This window comes from Vidua macroura, chromosome 3 (genome assembly GCF_024509145.1).
Source record: "Vidua macroura isolate BioBank_ID:100142 chromosome 3, ASM2450914v1, whole genome shotgun sequence".
Taxonomy (NCBI): domain Eukaryota; kingdom Metazoa; phylum Chordata; class Aves; order Passeriformes; family Viduidae; genus Vidua; species Vidua macroura.
The window spans coordinates 17,971,217-17,985,956 of NC_071573.1; the positions used below are offsets into that span (position 1 = coordinate 17,971,217).

At 56.6% G+C, this 14,740-nt stretch overlaps 1 protein-coding gene across 3 annotated transcripts in view; it reads left to right on the forward strand.

Annotated features, from left to right (window-relative positions):
* Window positions 1-2,480: 2,480 nt before the first annotated feature.
* SLC29A1 (solute carrier family 29 member 1 (Augustine blood group)) overlaps window positions 2,481-14,740 on the forward strand; it is a 32,956-nt gene continuing 20,696 nt past the window's right edge. Inside the window, exons 1-2 of one of the 3 annotated variants that reach the window (XM_053972267.1) lie at window positions 2,481-2,498; window positions 7,495-7,659. The gene's annotated coding sequence lies outside the window, so the exon portion shown is untranslated. Of the gene's footprint in view, window positions 2,499-2,940; window positions 2,954-4,002; window positions 4,073-7,494; window positions 7,660-14,740 lie in introns of those variants that run through there. The other 2 variants (XM_053972265.1, XM_053972268.1) reach the window with 2 other exon arrangements.

Genomic DNA, 14,740 nt, shown 5'->3' on the forward strand with positions numbered 1-14,740 from the left:
ATAGACACGTAGTGTGGGAGCTTTTTTGTCCAGCACAGGAGGACAGGAGCTCTCTGCAAGGTGGTCCTTGTTAAGGAGTCAGGGGAGCTTCAGATGAGGAGGGCCCTGCAGTGAGGTTCAGTCCTGCTTGCAGGGGGAAGCTTGAGCTGTTCGGTGCCTTTCAAGGATACTTCACAAGGATGCTTTGTCCTGTGCTTCCTCTCTGCCTGCACTCAGCCCAGCTGATCCCACAGGCTATCTGGGTCCCTTTTCCCTGCCCTGGGAGCTTAGCAAGGAAGTCACTACCTACAGAGTAAATACTCCTGCCTGCACAGTCCTGACAAGCCTGCCCAGCCTTGTTCTCTCACAGGATGCCTGCCAGCCTAGGTCACAGCAGGTGAATGCTGCTTGATACAGATGGGGGCAGGGGTGTGTGGATAGACCCCCATTCCTACAGCCCAGATATTTTTGCAGTAACTTCACCAGACCGTGCCAGTTTCAACTGCCCCAGTTGCCGCTTGAACTGGGAAGGGGAAAAAACAGCTGATCCAACCTGCCCTGAGCCTGTACCAGCCCTAGAGGAAGAAGGGGAAGTTTCCAGGGACTTAGGTAGCAGGGCCTCTCCCTGTCAGGCCGTGAGGCTCAGCTGTGCACACCACTCGCCTCCTCAAACACATTGTGGGGCTTAAAATAGAAGTGCTGGCTGCAGCCCAGCTCTGCAGTAAGGGCTGGGAGAGCAGAAATTCTCCTGCCACCACATCTCCCTCCTGCAGTATTCCTGGGGCTGGAGACAGGCAGTGAGGTGGAGGTGGGGACACCAGGGTCACCAACAGATGGACTTTCTCCATGTTCCCAGCAAGGGGTGGGGAATGCCCTGGTGTGGGCGGGGGTGTGCTTTCTGAGCTTCCCCTGTGTCTTACCACCCTCCACTTGGCTCCATCACTCCTGGCTCTGACGCCTGTTTTCCTCCAGCACCAAAGCTCAGCTGCCTGCACTTCCTTAATGGGAAAGGACAAGCGGGATGGTAAGGCTGGGAGGGGAGATGCCCTGGGCAGGGGCCAGGCTTGTCCAGACCAGTGAGGAGGTCAAGGTACAGCATTCCGGCTCTGGCTGCACATACCAGGAGAGCAGCTGGTGGGCTGGTGCCAATTCATTCCTGAGCAGCTGCGGGGCCCGGCAGAGGGGCAGTGGGTGCAGGGTGCTTTACTAAGGGCCCCCCTGCTAGCCCCAGGGGTCGATGCTGACCCATGATAGGGCGGGAGCTCAACAAAGGTCCCATCATGGCCCAAGTCCAGCACAGGAGCACGGGATGGCATGTGCCACTCGAGAGATAACACCATCCCAGGGACGATGCTGGCACCTGCAGCACCATTTTCGGCGCCCCCGTTGTACAGGCTTCATTGTCCCTGCCGAGGCGGTTGCCCACCCAGAGCCTCCCCTCCTCCCCTGTGCTGGCACTTGGCCCCACGGCAACCGCTGACGAATCCCGCCTATAATTCCTATGGCAGAAGCCAATTCCTCCCCCCGCCCTGCCACTAATCTGCCCGTGCACGCAGCCTCCACCTGCTGAGCCAGCGGAAGCCGTGCTCAGCCAGCCCCAGCCAGTGCCAGGGCTCTAAAACCCACTCTGGCTGCAGAGCTTGTAGGGTGGCAAAGCCTTTGCACCCTGGTCCTGCTGCCGTGGGAAATCCCAGTCCTCTTGGCACCAGGCAGTGAGGAGTCTGCAGGCAGCATCATCCGGCGCCAGGAGAGCTGAGCTATCAAGGTAAGGGCAGGCTGCAGGCAGGGAGGTGACCGGAGTAAGCACTGTACCTGCTGTGCCTGGTTCGGCCAGGCACTAAGGAGAGGGTCTGGTTCCAGCCTCCTCCACTGAGCCAAGGTCTTGTCCCCCATTCCGACGGCTCGGCAGTCCTGCTCAAGGTCACCCTGCAGCCGGGAGCCTGTGCTGAGCTCTGGGGCTATCACACACTGAAGGACCCCAAGCAGGGTCCAGAGCTTTCTAGTCCCAGAGCTGCAAGGAGGGCTCGGAGCCTGACCCCGGCGCAGGCGGGAGTGAAAGCGGGGAGCAGCAGTGGAGGGGCTGGCTGCCGGCACCCTGCCCTCCCTGCCTAGGCAAAAGGACAGCACGGCTATGCCCCCGTACCAGGGCAGTAGGGCCAGCCGTCTGTTCCAGCAAGAGAGGAGACACTGGGGAAAAGCCAGAGCATTGGACATTCCTGTGCCGGAGCTGCGGTAGCGAGGCGACCCCAGCACCCTCCCGCCCTCAGGTGCGGCCGATGCAGCTGGGGGAGTCGCCGGGTCAAAGCGGGGTGCGAGAGGTGGGGGCACCGGGCTGCAGTCCGGCGGCCGCGGAGCCGGGGGCTGTCCCAACCCGCCCGCGCGGTGTCCTTGGCGCGGCGGGAAGCGCTAGCACCCGGCCTGCCGCGGCCGGCAGTGCTGGCACCGGGCGCTGCGGGACGGGACCGTGCCCTGCAGGCGGCGGCGCCGCGGGAAGGAGCCGGCAACCCCCGGGGAAACGTGTAAGCAACGCGGCGGTGCCCCGGCTGCGGGTGGGTGCTGGGGCGGAGCGGGGCCCCCGGCAGCGGCGGCGGCAGCGCTCGGGGAAGCCCTGGCAGCCGTTCCGCTGCCGTGCGGAGCGGCCGGGGCTGCGGAGCGGCCGGCTGTCCGACCGGGGCTCCGACCCTGGCGCGCTCGGTCCCGCTCCTGCCGGCGCTGGGTGCTGCTGCCTTCCCTTCCCCTTCCTCTACAGGACCGCCGCGGGGCCAGGGAACCTGTCCCTGGAACAGAGTACCACGGGGCAAGAAACGCTTCCTCTTTCGCCATCCCCCGAAACAGCCAGCTGGGGACGGTGTTTGGTTACCCTGCCCGTGGGGATGTCACCCGACCACTGGCGCGGCCACCACTTACTGGCCCCGTCACCTTCCTGTGTCAGTCCCAGCCTTCTCTGAGTGCGGGCTCCCTCCCTGCCCTTCCAGTCACATGTTCCTGTATGGCCTCGGGGGTGCCTGCACCACAGGGAACACCTCCAGGGAACCCTACCCGTTCTTGGGGTTCCTGGGGCTGTGCCACTGCTCACCTCCCTGCCAGAACAACTTCTACAACCCCATTCGCCTCTTGCAGGCCCTTTGTCCCAGTAGCTGGGCACTCTCCCATGACCCTTTCTATTTGTAGGCTGACCTCTGGGAGCTTGCCCTCCCCCCTTGCACCATTCCCATGCAGGTCCTTTCTCCCCAGGCACTGTTCCCTGGCTGCCCTCGGTGTGATTTGGCCCAGCACAGGGTCCTGGCTGCATTCTGAGTCCAAGGCACGACCCAAGGCTTGTTTGCAGGAGCCTGACCTCGCGTGCAGGCGGAAGAGAGGTGAAGGTACAGACAGAGCAGGGTTTGTAGCATGGCTCTTGACCCAAATCAGTCCAAATCAGTGGTGCCTCTCAAGGTCAGGGCACTGCTCTGCTGCCCCAGTAAAGGTCTTAGTGTAGGAGGTTAGAAAACAGGGTCCCCACTGCTGCTTTTTGTCCTTATCCCTTCAGTTCCTGGTGCTGTCCTGGGAAGGGAGTGAGCAGGTGCTTTAGGGGCTGAAATGGATCAGAAAATGTATGAAGTGGGGGAAGCTGGCACAGCTGGGTGGTAGGAAATAGTGAAATTTATTAACGGTCCTCAGGCTTGTGGAGGATGTGATGGAGGAGCACCAGCTGTGCTGCCCTGTTTTCTGCACAGACATATAAGAAGTCCTGCCATTCCCTGCAAGGAACCCCCAGAGCATCCCTGAAGGCAAGCTGGATGTCACTGGGACCAGCAGGGTGGGAGAGACCAGGCAGCAGTGGCAGAGAAGCCTGTCCTCCGTGAGAGCAGGCAGCCCTGCCCTGAGCTACTGCCAGCAACAAGACCCTCCAGGGCTCTCCAGAAAGCTAGGGGTTTGTGGAGCTCTTTTCCTTCTTGAGAAGCCTGCTTTTTTGCAGGGAACCCAGCACCTCCATGACTGAAGAAGCAAAGCAGGGCCAGCAGCAGCACTGCTGGGCACTGCATAGCAGCTCAGCTCTGCTGTGAAGCTTCCCAACTCTATCATCCCAGGACACAGCCCTAGCAAAAGTCAGGTGAGACTTTCCCACTTGCTTGCATCCTCTGGAGACAGCAGATCTTGTGTGGAGAGTGGAGAAAGACAGGGGGTTGGTGATGTCTGCAGCTGCTCCTCAGAAGAGGGATCTTTGTGGGAAGCCGGCCACCACCGTTATCTGGGCTGACTTTAGTCATCTGGCTTGCCAGAAAAGAGATTTACTGGGTCTGGGCAGCAGTGTTAGAAGAGCAGGCTGTTTCCCCGGAGACTGAGTCCCTATCAGCTGAGTATGGATGTGCAGAATAAAGCCTGAGGCCCCGAGTCCCTGGGAGGGTAGCGCCAGGATCCCCTCTTGTCCCTGAGGCACTGGGTCTCTGGCACAAGGGTGCTCCTGGATGCCTCACAGCCCAGGACCAAGGAGAGAAGCAGGCAAGCTGCCTTTTGAGAAGTAACCTATGCTGAGGAGGTGTACTTCAAGCCTTTTCCCATCCCATCCCTGTGGAACTTGGGGTTCTCAGGGGACCAGCCAGGACTCCTTCCTCTGTGGCCTGCAGCTGAGCAGCAAGCACAGCCCTGCAGGACAGCTACTGTGTTCAGGGTGACTGTCACAGTCTTATGTCCTCATGTGATCCATCGTGACCCTGAAATCTGCTTCCTAACACTATCCCCGTCCTTCTGACCAGTGTGTTATCTATAGGCAAACTCTGTTTCTTTAAACCACCTTCAAACAAAAAGCTGCTTCTAACCTCGGACTTCCCTGCTTTCTCCCAGATTTCCCAGCTCCCACTCATCCCCAGCCCCCCTATGCATTAGTACAGCACACACTTCGGGGTACCCTGTCCCACCTTGTGCACTTGGCTCCCAGTGCCGTTTATTCCCCCATCTCCCTGATGCCGCTCACCGCCTCCTCATACTCACGGTGACCCCAGTGCTCGAGGCCGTGCCTACCCTTCCCTCGACGCCCTGCCCGAGCGGTGGCTTGGGATGCCTCTCCACCCTGGAATGCCAGACCCTCTCCCACCAGCCACCAGCTCGCCACTGCTGCGCACCCCCTTCGCTGCTTCCCCACCCTGGCTCCCGCATTCCGCGGAGCCGCTTAAGCCCGAGCCCGGCTAATTCCTTCTCCGTGCGCTCCCCGTGCTCCCGGTCACGCCGGGGCGGCCCCGCGGCTGCCGCCAGGGGGCAGCGCCGGCCCGCGCCCGCCGCTGAGTGTGGGGGGCTCGGCGCCGAGCCGGGGCGTCCCCCGGAGCCCCTCGGGGTGCGGGTGGGAAGGGGCAGAGGCCTGTGCCTCCCCCCAGGGACAGGCAAACTGCCGCGCTCCCCCGGCAGCATGGCCGCGGGGCACTGTAGGCTCCCAGCCGCGTACTCCAGCCCCTCGTGTGAGAGGTGCAGGATCCCCCCGAGGGTTCCCCTCCTCCCTGGTCCATATTAGCGCATCCTCTACCCACCGGTGGACACTCAGCTTTGCAGAGGGGCTGAGGAAGGGCGGGGAGGGCAGCCCCAGTGGTACCCTGGAAGCTGGGCTGCTGGTCATGGGTTTGGCCTGCCCTTCTTTTGATGTCCCATGTTTGTGCTCCACTGGGTGGCCTGGGGGCCTCGTTTCAGCTTGGGAACCTGCGGAAGCATGACTGGCAAGGAGAAGAAATGATGAACGGCTGGTACTGTTGGAAGCTGTGGGAAAGGGCCGTCCTGGAGACCTCCCTGGAGGATGTTTAGGAGCATTCAGCCACAGCTCCGCTGCTGATTTGCCCAAAGGGGAAAGCATGACTGGATGGACTTAGTCTCCAGACAGGATTTAGTCAGCCTTGCCAGACATTTGCACAGAGTGGAATTCCTCCACGCCAGCCAGCAAATGTTGGGCCAGGCACAGACCAGGGCTGGCACGGCTCTGAGAGCTCCTGGACCTCTGTTTGGAGCCCTCCTCTCTGCAAGTGGCTGTGTGCCATGGTCCCCGTGGTGCCAGTGACCACAGAGACTGTCCAGGGAACAGGCTGGCTAGGAGAACAGGTAGGGACCTGGGCTCTGCCCTGCCATGCAGGGTGGGCAGACTCTGGCTGCAGCAGCATTCCCGGGCAGCTGGAGCATGGCTCTGTCTGCTGTCACCAAGGTGCCTCGGGAAGGCTGATGGGAAACCATTGCTTCAGGCTATCCTCCAGAGCTGGCATTTACCCATCCTACAGAAAGCCACTTTCTGCCTTTTAGATGGTTCCACTGGGTACCTTGCTCCACTGGGCTGTAGATGGACTTTGTCAAGCGGGGAACGGGACCACACAGCAGCTGCCACCCCTCTTCCTCTCACCAGGTTCCCTGGTTCCCAGCAGCCCACAGCTCCCCTGCGGTGGTTTACAAGTGTGGCTGAGTGCCAGCCAACTTCCTAATGGCTGTGCTCCATCGTGGGAGACTGGTGCTGCCAGTTAAGGAGGAGGATATGCCCCCGGCACTGCTTCAATGGGCCAGATGACCTTGGCTATAGAGTGGCTCCCTCTGCCAGCACCAGCTCCATCCTCAGCCAAGGAGACCTGGAGTGACACCATGACAGGGTGCTTGGAGTGGTCTGTGCCCTGAATGCCACAGGGTGTTCCTGCCTGCCGCTGAGCCAGGGGTTAACCCTGTTTCCTCTGGTACAAGTGGGAGCCTGAACTGTGTGTCTTCAGTTTATCCAAGTCTCAGCTTGGGCCCTGGCAGGCATAGACTGCCTGCAGTGAGGTAACATTTCACCCTTGCCCCGTGGCAGCACAGCTGTCACTCAGTAACTAGCACCCAGCAGCTCAGCTGCTAATTGGTACCATTAGCCAGTATTTACTCCCCTAATGCTTGTAGGAGAAAGCAATTGGGCAGCTGGAGCTCATGAGAGGGCAGCAGCAGTGCAGGGGGGGAGGCAGAGGGATGGGGGATGGAGGAGGGAGGGATTGCTCTTGGAAGGATTATGCCCAGGAGATGTCCTGTGTCCCAGAGATGCTGCTGTTCCACTGGGGCAGGCTGCCCCCACCTCCAGCAGCCTGAGAGGGGGCTGGAGCTTGACTGGAGCCCACTGTCCATGCCAGGTCCCAAGAGCCCTGTGGGCACCACAAGCCCCTTGCTGAGCTGTGACCAATCAGCGGACAATGGGATTTGTTTCTGTTTGCCCAGCTGGAAAACACCCATGGCCCTGCCACTGGGCTGGAGGCGTGTGGAGGCACTTCCTTGTCATGTCTCCAGACCATTTGCTCACCGGGGCTGTGAGTTCTTTGGGGGTAGTTGTGTCACCATATTGCATCTCAGTGCTACCAGCAAAGGGTGATGCTTAGCATGGGGAGGTCGTGGGGTTGGCAGCATGGCTGATTGGCAGCAAGGGTCTCTGTCTCCCTTGCCTTTCCTTGCAGGGTTTCACCCAGGGCTGCTCTGCTGCTGGCAGCGAGGTCCTGCTGCCCTCAGCCCACTAGTGAAGAAGTCACAGGCAGCTGCCTGACTTTATCCCTGCAGGCCGAGTCGTGCAAGGAAGCAGAGGGACAACAGGATGCTGGAGGTCTGCGTGGCTCCCTGCAAGCGGTGATGTGCCAGCTGGATCTCTGTGCCACACGCAGAGTTCACGAGGGTATCACAGCCCACTCCTTCCCCAGCTCATCCCAGCAAGGCTCCGACCATCAGGTGAGCATAACCTCTGTCCTACCACCTCATCCCAAAATACAGGGCAGGGCACCAAGAGCCCAGAGATCATCATCAGGAGTCCTGCAAACAATGACTGGAGATCTCCCACCCCAAAAAGGGTCTGCCAGCAGCTCTTCAGCCAGGATCCTGTTCCAGGGTCAGCCAGGACCAGCAAGGGAATAGCAAAACTAAAATGATCAGTCCCAGAGCCATTCGCTGACCTCAGCAACAGGCTGAGATGCTTTGTTGGCTATCAAAGCATCCATGATCACTGCAGTCTTGTTATAGCTGGATTCCCAGGAGCCTGTAGCAGGTTTTTTTGCCCCCATTAGCTAATAGATTAATAACCTGCTGGCACTTGACAGAGGTTCAGCATCTTCTGTTTCCCTTCATGTGACTGATTAATATGCCCCTTTTCCCCTTTCCCCGTACAGCTGCCTTGTCACACATGCAGGCACTTGGATACAGCTGCTAATCTGTTTGCTATTCCACTCCTGTCTGCCTGCTCTGCCTTTCAGACATACTGGCTCTCTGTTTCTCTGCTCTGTGGCACCGAGGGTCAGCACAGAGGCTCTATGAGCTGACCTGCCCATGCCTTCCTCTGGAATGGGGCAGGCAGCATCCAGTGGAGGGAAACGCAGTCAGTGTGGGTCATGCTCACAAAGGGAAGGGTGGTTTTGCAATGGAAAGGAGAGCTGGATGACATGCAGCCCCCTGGCCTCAGCTCTGCTGCAGGCTGATAGCCTTGCCATGCCTCAGGTTACCCTGTCCCTAGCACAGGCGCATTACAGGGAAAGGGAAATCTCATTGTAGAGGAGGGCTGGTGGGTTAATTAATGTATGGTTGCGAAGTGCTTGCAAATCTCCAACGAAAATGGTCGACGTGGGTGCCAAGTGTAAAGGCTTCTGGAAACATTAAGTGCCTGCAAATACTGCCTAGCTCCTCAGGCCCTAAAACTCTCATATTGCCCAAGAGGCAGTAAAAATATTCATTTAGCTCCTATGATGCAATATCCACTGCCTGGAATAAAGCTCCCTTTTTGCTCTTGCTTTCCAAACCAGCTGTTTGTTTGTTTTTCCCTTTTTGGATTTCACAGCTTTAGTTAAAGCAGGGAGTTAAAGCTACAAGGGAGGAGGGAAAAAAAAAAAAAAAGCAGCTTTTGTGAAAGGTTTGGCAGCAAGCATCAGTGAAGGGAGAGCACTTTGCCTGTTTGTTCTGCCTGTCACAAACTAGCTGTGAGCAGAGCATACAAATTGGGCGCCAGGTGATGGCATCGCAATGCCTGCAGTGCATGTTCAAGCTTTCAGAAAGAAAACTCAAAGGGCTGGGCAGCTTCAGCCCCACCAGCATGTTCTGGGAAGCATATCCATGAGCTCCCAGCCTTATGTAAAGGAGAGGCTTTGCTGGCTGCCTTCCTCCCTTGCTTTCTCCCTTTGCTCTGGGGAGCGCAGCAATCTGCCAACAGCAGCAGCATGTTCTGGCACTGTGCTGCTGCTTTGGGGATGGAGAGGGTGGGAACACAGCAAGGCCACGGGCCCCACTCGAGGCTGCCTTTTCTCCTTGCCCAAATTACACAGGGGAGAAACATCCAGCTCTGTAGGCCATACAGTGATGGGCCCAGTACCAGTGCTGGGCAAAGCACAGCTGTTTCCAGTTTGGAGCAGAGACAATTTTCGTAGCTGTTTGCTATTTCTAGGATGTTTGTTATTGTACACACAGAGGTGAAGATGATAACATGAGAGTCACTAGGGAGCAGAGAGCTCTTTAAATGCAACACCTTTGCCAAGATGAAGCAAGGCTGCTTGGCCCTGCAGCAAGAGGTCATGTTTGTGGGGCAATAAATGAGTTGTTATTGGCTGTGCAATTTGTTACCTTCCCATGCACCGTAGAGGAGGTGTCACCCCTCTGAAACTGCCATTGACATGCTGCCATTGACATTACACAACCCAAGGACTTGCATGGCTCTTGGGAGCAGCCGAGTTCCCTAAGGGGCTAAAGTGCCTCTACGGAGAAAAGCACTCTGAGCAAAATGTCTCCTGTCCTGCAGGAGCCAGGGCTGGATTTTGAAGGACACACTCTCTCTCCCAGACTTAGCCTTTTTCACCCCACGGTGTCTTGCTTGCTCTGGGTCTTCTGCCTGCACAAGGGAAGACATCATCAGACCCTGTTCTGCAAGTTGGTGATGGGTGGGGGCACAGGTCTGTGCAGGGAAGCAGCCAGCAGCCAGTGCTGTGCTTAGGAGCTGGATGCTGCCTTTCTCCATGCCTCCCCTCGGGTCTATCTGCTGGCCTCCTGTCTGCCTGTGGTCACCAGTGGCTGGGATGCTGTTCAGCGCTAATGGATTTCATCCCCCATCTCCAGTGAGAGGCGTCTCTATGGAGAGATGTTTGATTCCAGTGACTGGGGAGTGGCTGTGCAGACAGGACCAGAGCTGCAAATTACAGAACATTTAATCCTGCATTTTGGTGATGGTAAGTGCTACTCACCCTGCTGCTGAAAGCCTGGGGTGAGGCAGCAGCTACACCCGCCCTGTCCTGAAGGAGAAACTTCCCGGAACATCCACTCAAAGGTAAATTTTGTGGTGTTTCTCCTCCTGGGGGGGTCTGAGGTTATAATGGTTGAGGTTGAGAGCCTTGTCCTGACTTCTGGAAGCACAAGTGTCAGTTTGGCTGGGCAGTGCAAGTCTGGACCCTATGCTCAAGTTTCTGGGGGAATTGATTCTCAAAGCTTTTAGTCTGTGCTAAAGTTGGAGCTTATGTAGAAAAGCAAAATTGTAGAGATGCTCAAATTTTAGCTCATGCTGCTGAGCAGCGAGCGTGGATATCACAAGGAGCAACACTGTGCCAAAGCTGCTGTGGCATCCATGTTCCAGGGACTACCAAGGGGGCTTGTGGGCCTGTGGGTGAGAAAATGGCACACCTCAAAGCTAGAGAGGAGGTGACATAAGACATCCCAAGCGGGCAACCTTGCTTTTCTGTTTTGTTTGGATTTTTGCAGAGAAGAGAGGAGAGAAAAGATGAGGCAAGGTAGGGAGAGGAGCAGTCTTGTCTGTGTTGCAGCTTACCCAGAAGACCTTCCAGATCAGAATGGCTTACGGAAAGGGGGCTGAGGAAAGGCAGACCCAAGGCCTGGATCTGTCATTGCCTGGGAGATGCAGCCTGGGAGCTTTAATTGGAGATGAGAGCTTTTAAATTTAATTTGATCTGATATGGATCTTAAATTTAAGAAAAGAGCCTCCTGGTGTACTATCTGGCAGCATTGTCTGCCGCTCTCCTCATGTTGTTAGTGTACCCTACTATCTGCCCCCAGAAGCCCATAACTGTGACAAATATCTATGGCCAGGGCAGAGGGAGAGACCCAGCTGTGGAGGCTGCTACTGAGCAGATCAGTGAAGAGGTATTTTCCTTAGGATGAGACTCGCAGTGTCATTGTTGCAGATCAGAAAGCACCAGTAGCTGTCTCAGCCCTCTTACCACTGACTTTTTCTTGGGCTTTGAGGACTTTTTGCTTACGTGGTAATGTTTTGTAGGTCTGTCTTAAAATACAAGCTTGGTGCTTGGATTCTGCAGGAAGATGTGTGTTAGAGATCATCTTGCTGAGAGAGCGTGAGAACGAGAATCTGCCAGAGCTTTTGGGGGTGTTTTAACTTCTGGTTTTAATTTCTAACCCAAACTGATCACCATCTGCAGAGAATTTTCTGAGGCTGTTTATTAATGGAACAAATGGTGTAATGGTCAAAGCTGCTTCGGGGATTTTCTGGTGCCACTGCCTGTGCCTGCACAGCACAGTGAATGGAGAGAGCCAGGAGGGCCCGGTTTTCCTTTAAACACCCATCTACATAAAAAAAATATTTCTGTCACTGTTTAACCGCACAGATATAAGGTTAAATTCAGGTGCACTCCCCTCTGCTGGGGGACAAAGTACCTGAGGAATCCTCCACGTTTGCACTTCAGCTGAGCAACATGCTTTGATCACAGCAGAGTAGATATCAGTTCTGGAGAGATAGGAACCTGGAGGCGGCAGCCAGAAAAAAAACTAATCTTAGAGTTTGTGCCTGCCCTTTGGATACTGAATACATATGGTACTTATATCCTCTAAATATCGGGGGATTGCTAAGGTGCATGGGGCTCTGCAGATTGCCTACCATCCTGTGTAGCACCACCAGGAATACACAGTGCAAAAATCTGTCTTTAATCCTCTCTGACTTATAGAATTGTAAATGGTTTGGGTTGAAAGGGGTCTTAAGGATCATTAAGTTCCCATCCTCCTGCCATGGGCAGGGATGACACCCACTAGATCACTAATTCAAAAAAGTTTATATATATATATATATATATGCAACACATCTTCTGAGGCTGATGTTATAGCCCTTGGTGCCGAAAAGTGTCTTTGCACATATATGTGTGTATACACATGCATATGTATATTTGTGTGTACGTATATATACACATCCGTATATATGTAAATGTATACATATTACACCCTCATGTGGTGACTGCCAGCAGAGTGTTTTTGTCTGAATTAGAATGCAGCATGGCGGGCAAGTGAGGAACATAGCCAACTAGGGGCCAGTTCACACTCCATTTAGAGCCATAATTTAATGCATAGCTCCCTTTAGAGCTGTAATATCTACTAATGCACGGACATGAACGGAAACCCGGTGCTGGGTACGGCTCCGGAGTTAGAGGGGGCTTGCTTTGCTTTCCTTCCCCCAAGAAGCAGGCGGCGGCGGGCCGGGAGGGTTTCCCGCCACATGCGGGGCGTGGAGATGGGTAGGCGCGGAAATGGGGGGAGCCAGGGGCGGGCGGGCTCGGGGAAGGGACAGCCGCGGAGCGCGGGGCGGCGCGGAGAGCGCGGCGCAGGTGGGTTCTGGGTTCGCCCCGAGGTGCGCACGGCTGCCCGCGGAGGGGTGGCGGCTCCTCTCACCCCTTTTCTGTCGGGGGCGAGGGGGGACGGGGAGCGGGCGGGAAGCGGGAAAACACGCCGCCTCTCCCACGCGGGAACCGCGTGGCACTGAAGGCGGCAAGAGGCGGAATTTAAAGGGCGGCTCGGAGGAGGCAGGTTTCCATCCGCGCCAGGGAGACAAGGAGACGGCAGGCAGCGGTGGGCGCTTGAGTTCGAGGTACTGGCTCAAAGTCGCCAGAGCTTGTGGCCACCCCGGCTCCCTCCGAGGCTCCGCGCGGCGTTTCAAAGCTGCCGGTAGTGTGGGGAGCCTTCAGAGGGAGCCGGGGGATTCCCCAAGCTCAAGATTCGGCGCCACAGCGTGAGGAGAGGCGGCGTGCGAGTCGCGGCTCAGGGGACCGGGCGGGGGATGTGTGATGCATAGATGCTGCTTTTCGGGGCGGGGTGGGGGGGCCCCTTCCTTGCTACCTTGCACGGCAACTACACATCCGCTTCCATAGTTACTGCCGCGGGCAGAGCGTGTCGTTTTGGGGATGCGAAGCGGAGCGGCCAACACGTGGCTCTGGGGATGCAAAGCTCAGTGATGTTCTGATACTTGGGATGCAAGACTTCACCGAGGGGTTTGTGCCGCGGTCCTCCGGCTGCAGAGGTGCACATCCCTGCCGAGTGGCGCGTGTGCACGGCAGTGTCTGCCAGCCTGCCTCAGCCGCGGGTGTGGCGGGGACCCGCTGGCAGGTGCGTGGGCAGGGTGCCATGTGCTGCTGTGCGAGAAGTGGGGCAGAGCCCCCTTGGCTGGCAGAAAAACTGCTGGGTCGAGGTTGCTCCAGGTCCTGGTCAAGAAAATGCTCCCGGTTGGCTGTGGGATGTTGTGGATGATTTCAATGAGTGTTTCTTTCTGTTTCTGAGTAAACCGTCAGCGTTAATGGAGAGCAGGTTCAGGCAGAAGTGCCAAGAGCTCCTGTGGAGCCCTTTTGTGCTGTCCTCACCTCTGTAGTTAAATCTGTGCCTCACACCCCTGCTAGATGCTAATACTGCCAGACCAACATAGTCCCTGCCTGTACTCACCAGCGCTCCCATCTGCATCTCGGGAATGGGCTGTGGAATTGCAGACTGTGTGGGAAGGCAACAGCAGCTAAGCCCTTGAGCTGTGGGATCGCAGACAAGTAAAGCCTGTGTCCTTGATCCCAGGGCTAGGGGCTGCAGGAGGAATTTGTGCAGCTGTTGGCCACAGCTGGATGCACTTCCCGACTGCTCCGAAACAGAAACCAGCCCAACGGCCCCTCAGTTGCTTGTTGTGAGCAGACACAGTTGAGGGACTTCTCTGAGTGCTGACATGGGAAATCCCACTCTCCTTCTGCACTGCATCCTGGCTTGGTGACATTGTTCCCACTCACCAGCACCTGCAAGCTGCTGGACAGCCTCAGGCTCCCTCAAGCCTGCCTTCTCTACAAAGCTGTCTCAGGATGTGACTGTGCAGGGATGCTTTTCCCTTGGGTTCACTGGTTGTCTTTGTGCAGCTCACGGGCCATTGGTAGTGTCAGTCCAGTGCTGATGCCACACATATACCCTCCAAAGCACTTCTGCTCCTGCCATTGTTTTTTGCTCCTGGAAAAGACAGGTAGGCTTGCTCTTAGCTTACCAAAAACCTTTTCACAGAGCAAAGGCATTTTCTTTTCAGCATCAAGGGCTGTAACATCAGCCCCAAAAGATGCTTTGCAGGATGACTCGTCCCTCCACAACTAGTGCAGACAAGAGGTAGAGGCTGTACCAGATACCTCGAGTGAGGAGGCTGAAGAAATTCACTTTAGCTTAAATCAGCAGATGGGGCACCAGCACACAGGACAGCATGGTACCTCCATCCTGCAGTTGTCCCCCTTCTCCATTCCCCACCAAGCTGCATAATTAACTACTGGCATCAATTCCCCAGCATGGCATGGCTGCTCTCATTATCTTGGGCTGGGAGGTGTTAATGAGCCTCTTCCTCTTTGAAGATGAGCCATGGGCTTTGTTGTTGCCCTGGCCTGACCTGTCTTATTCCTTGTTGTGGTATGGGGGTAAGCCAGGGTGCGGAGGACAAGGCACGCGTTCACCCACTCCCGTGCTACACCTTCTTCACTGCCTGGCTTCATTCCCAGTTCTCCTGGCAGAGGCAGGGCTTAGGGACCAGCCCATTGGGATA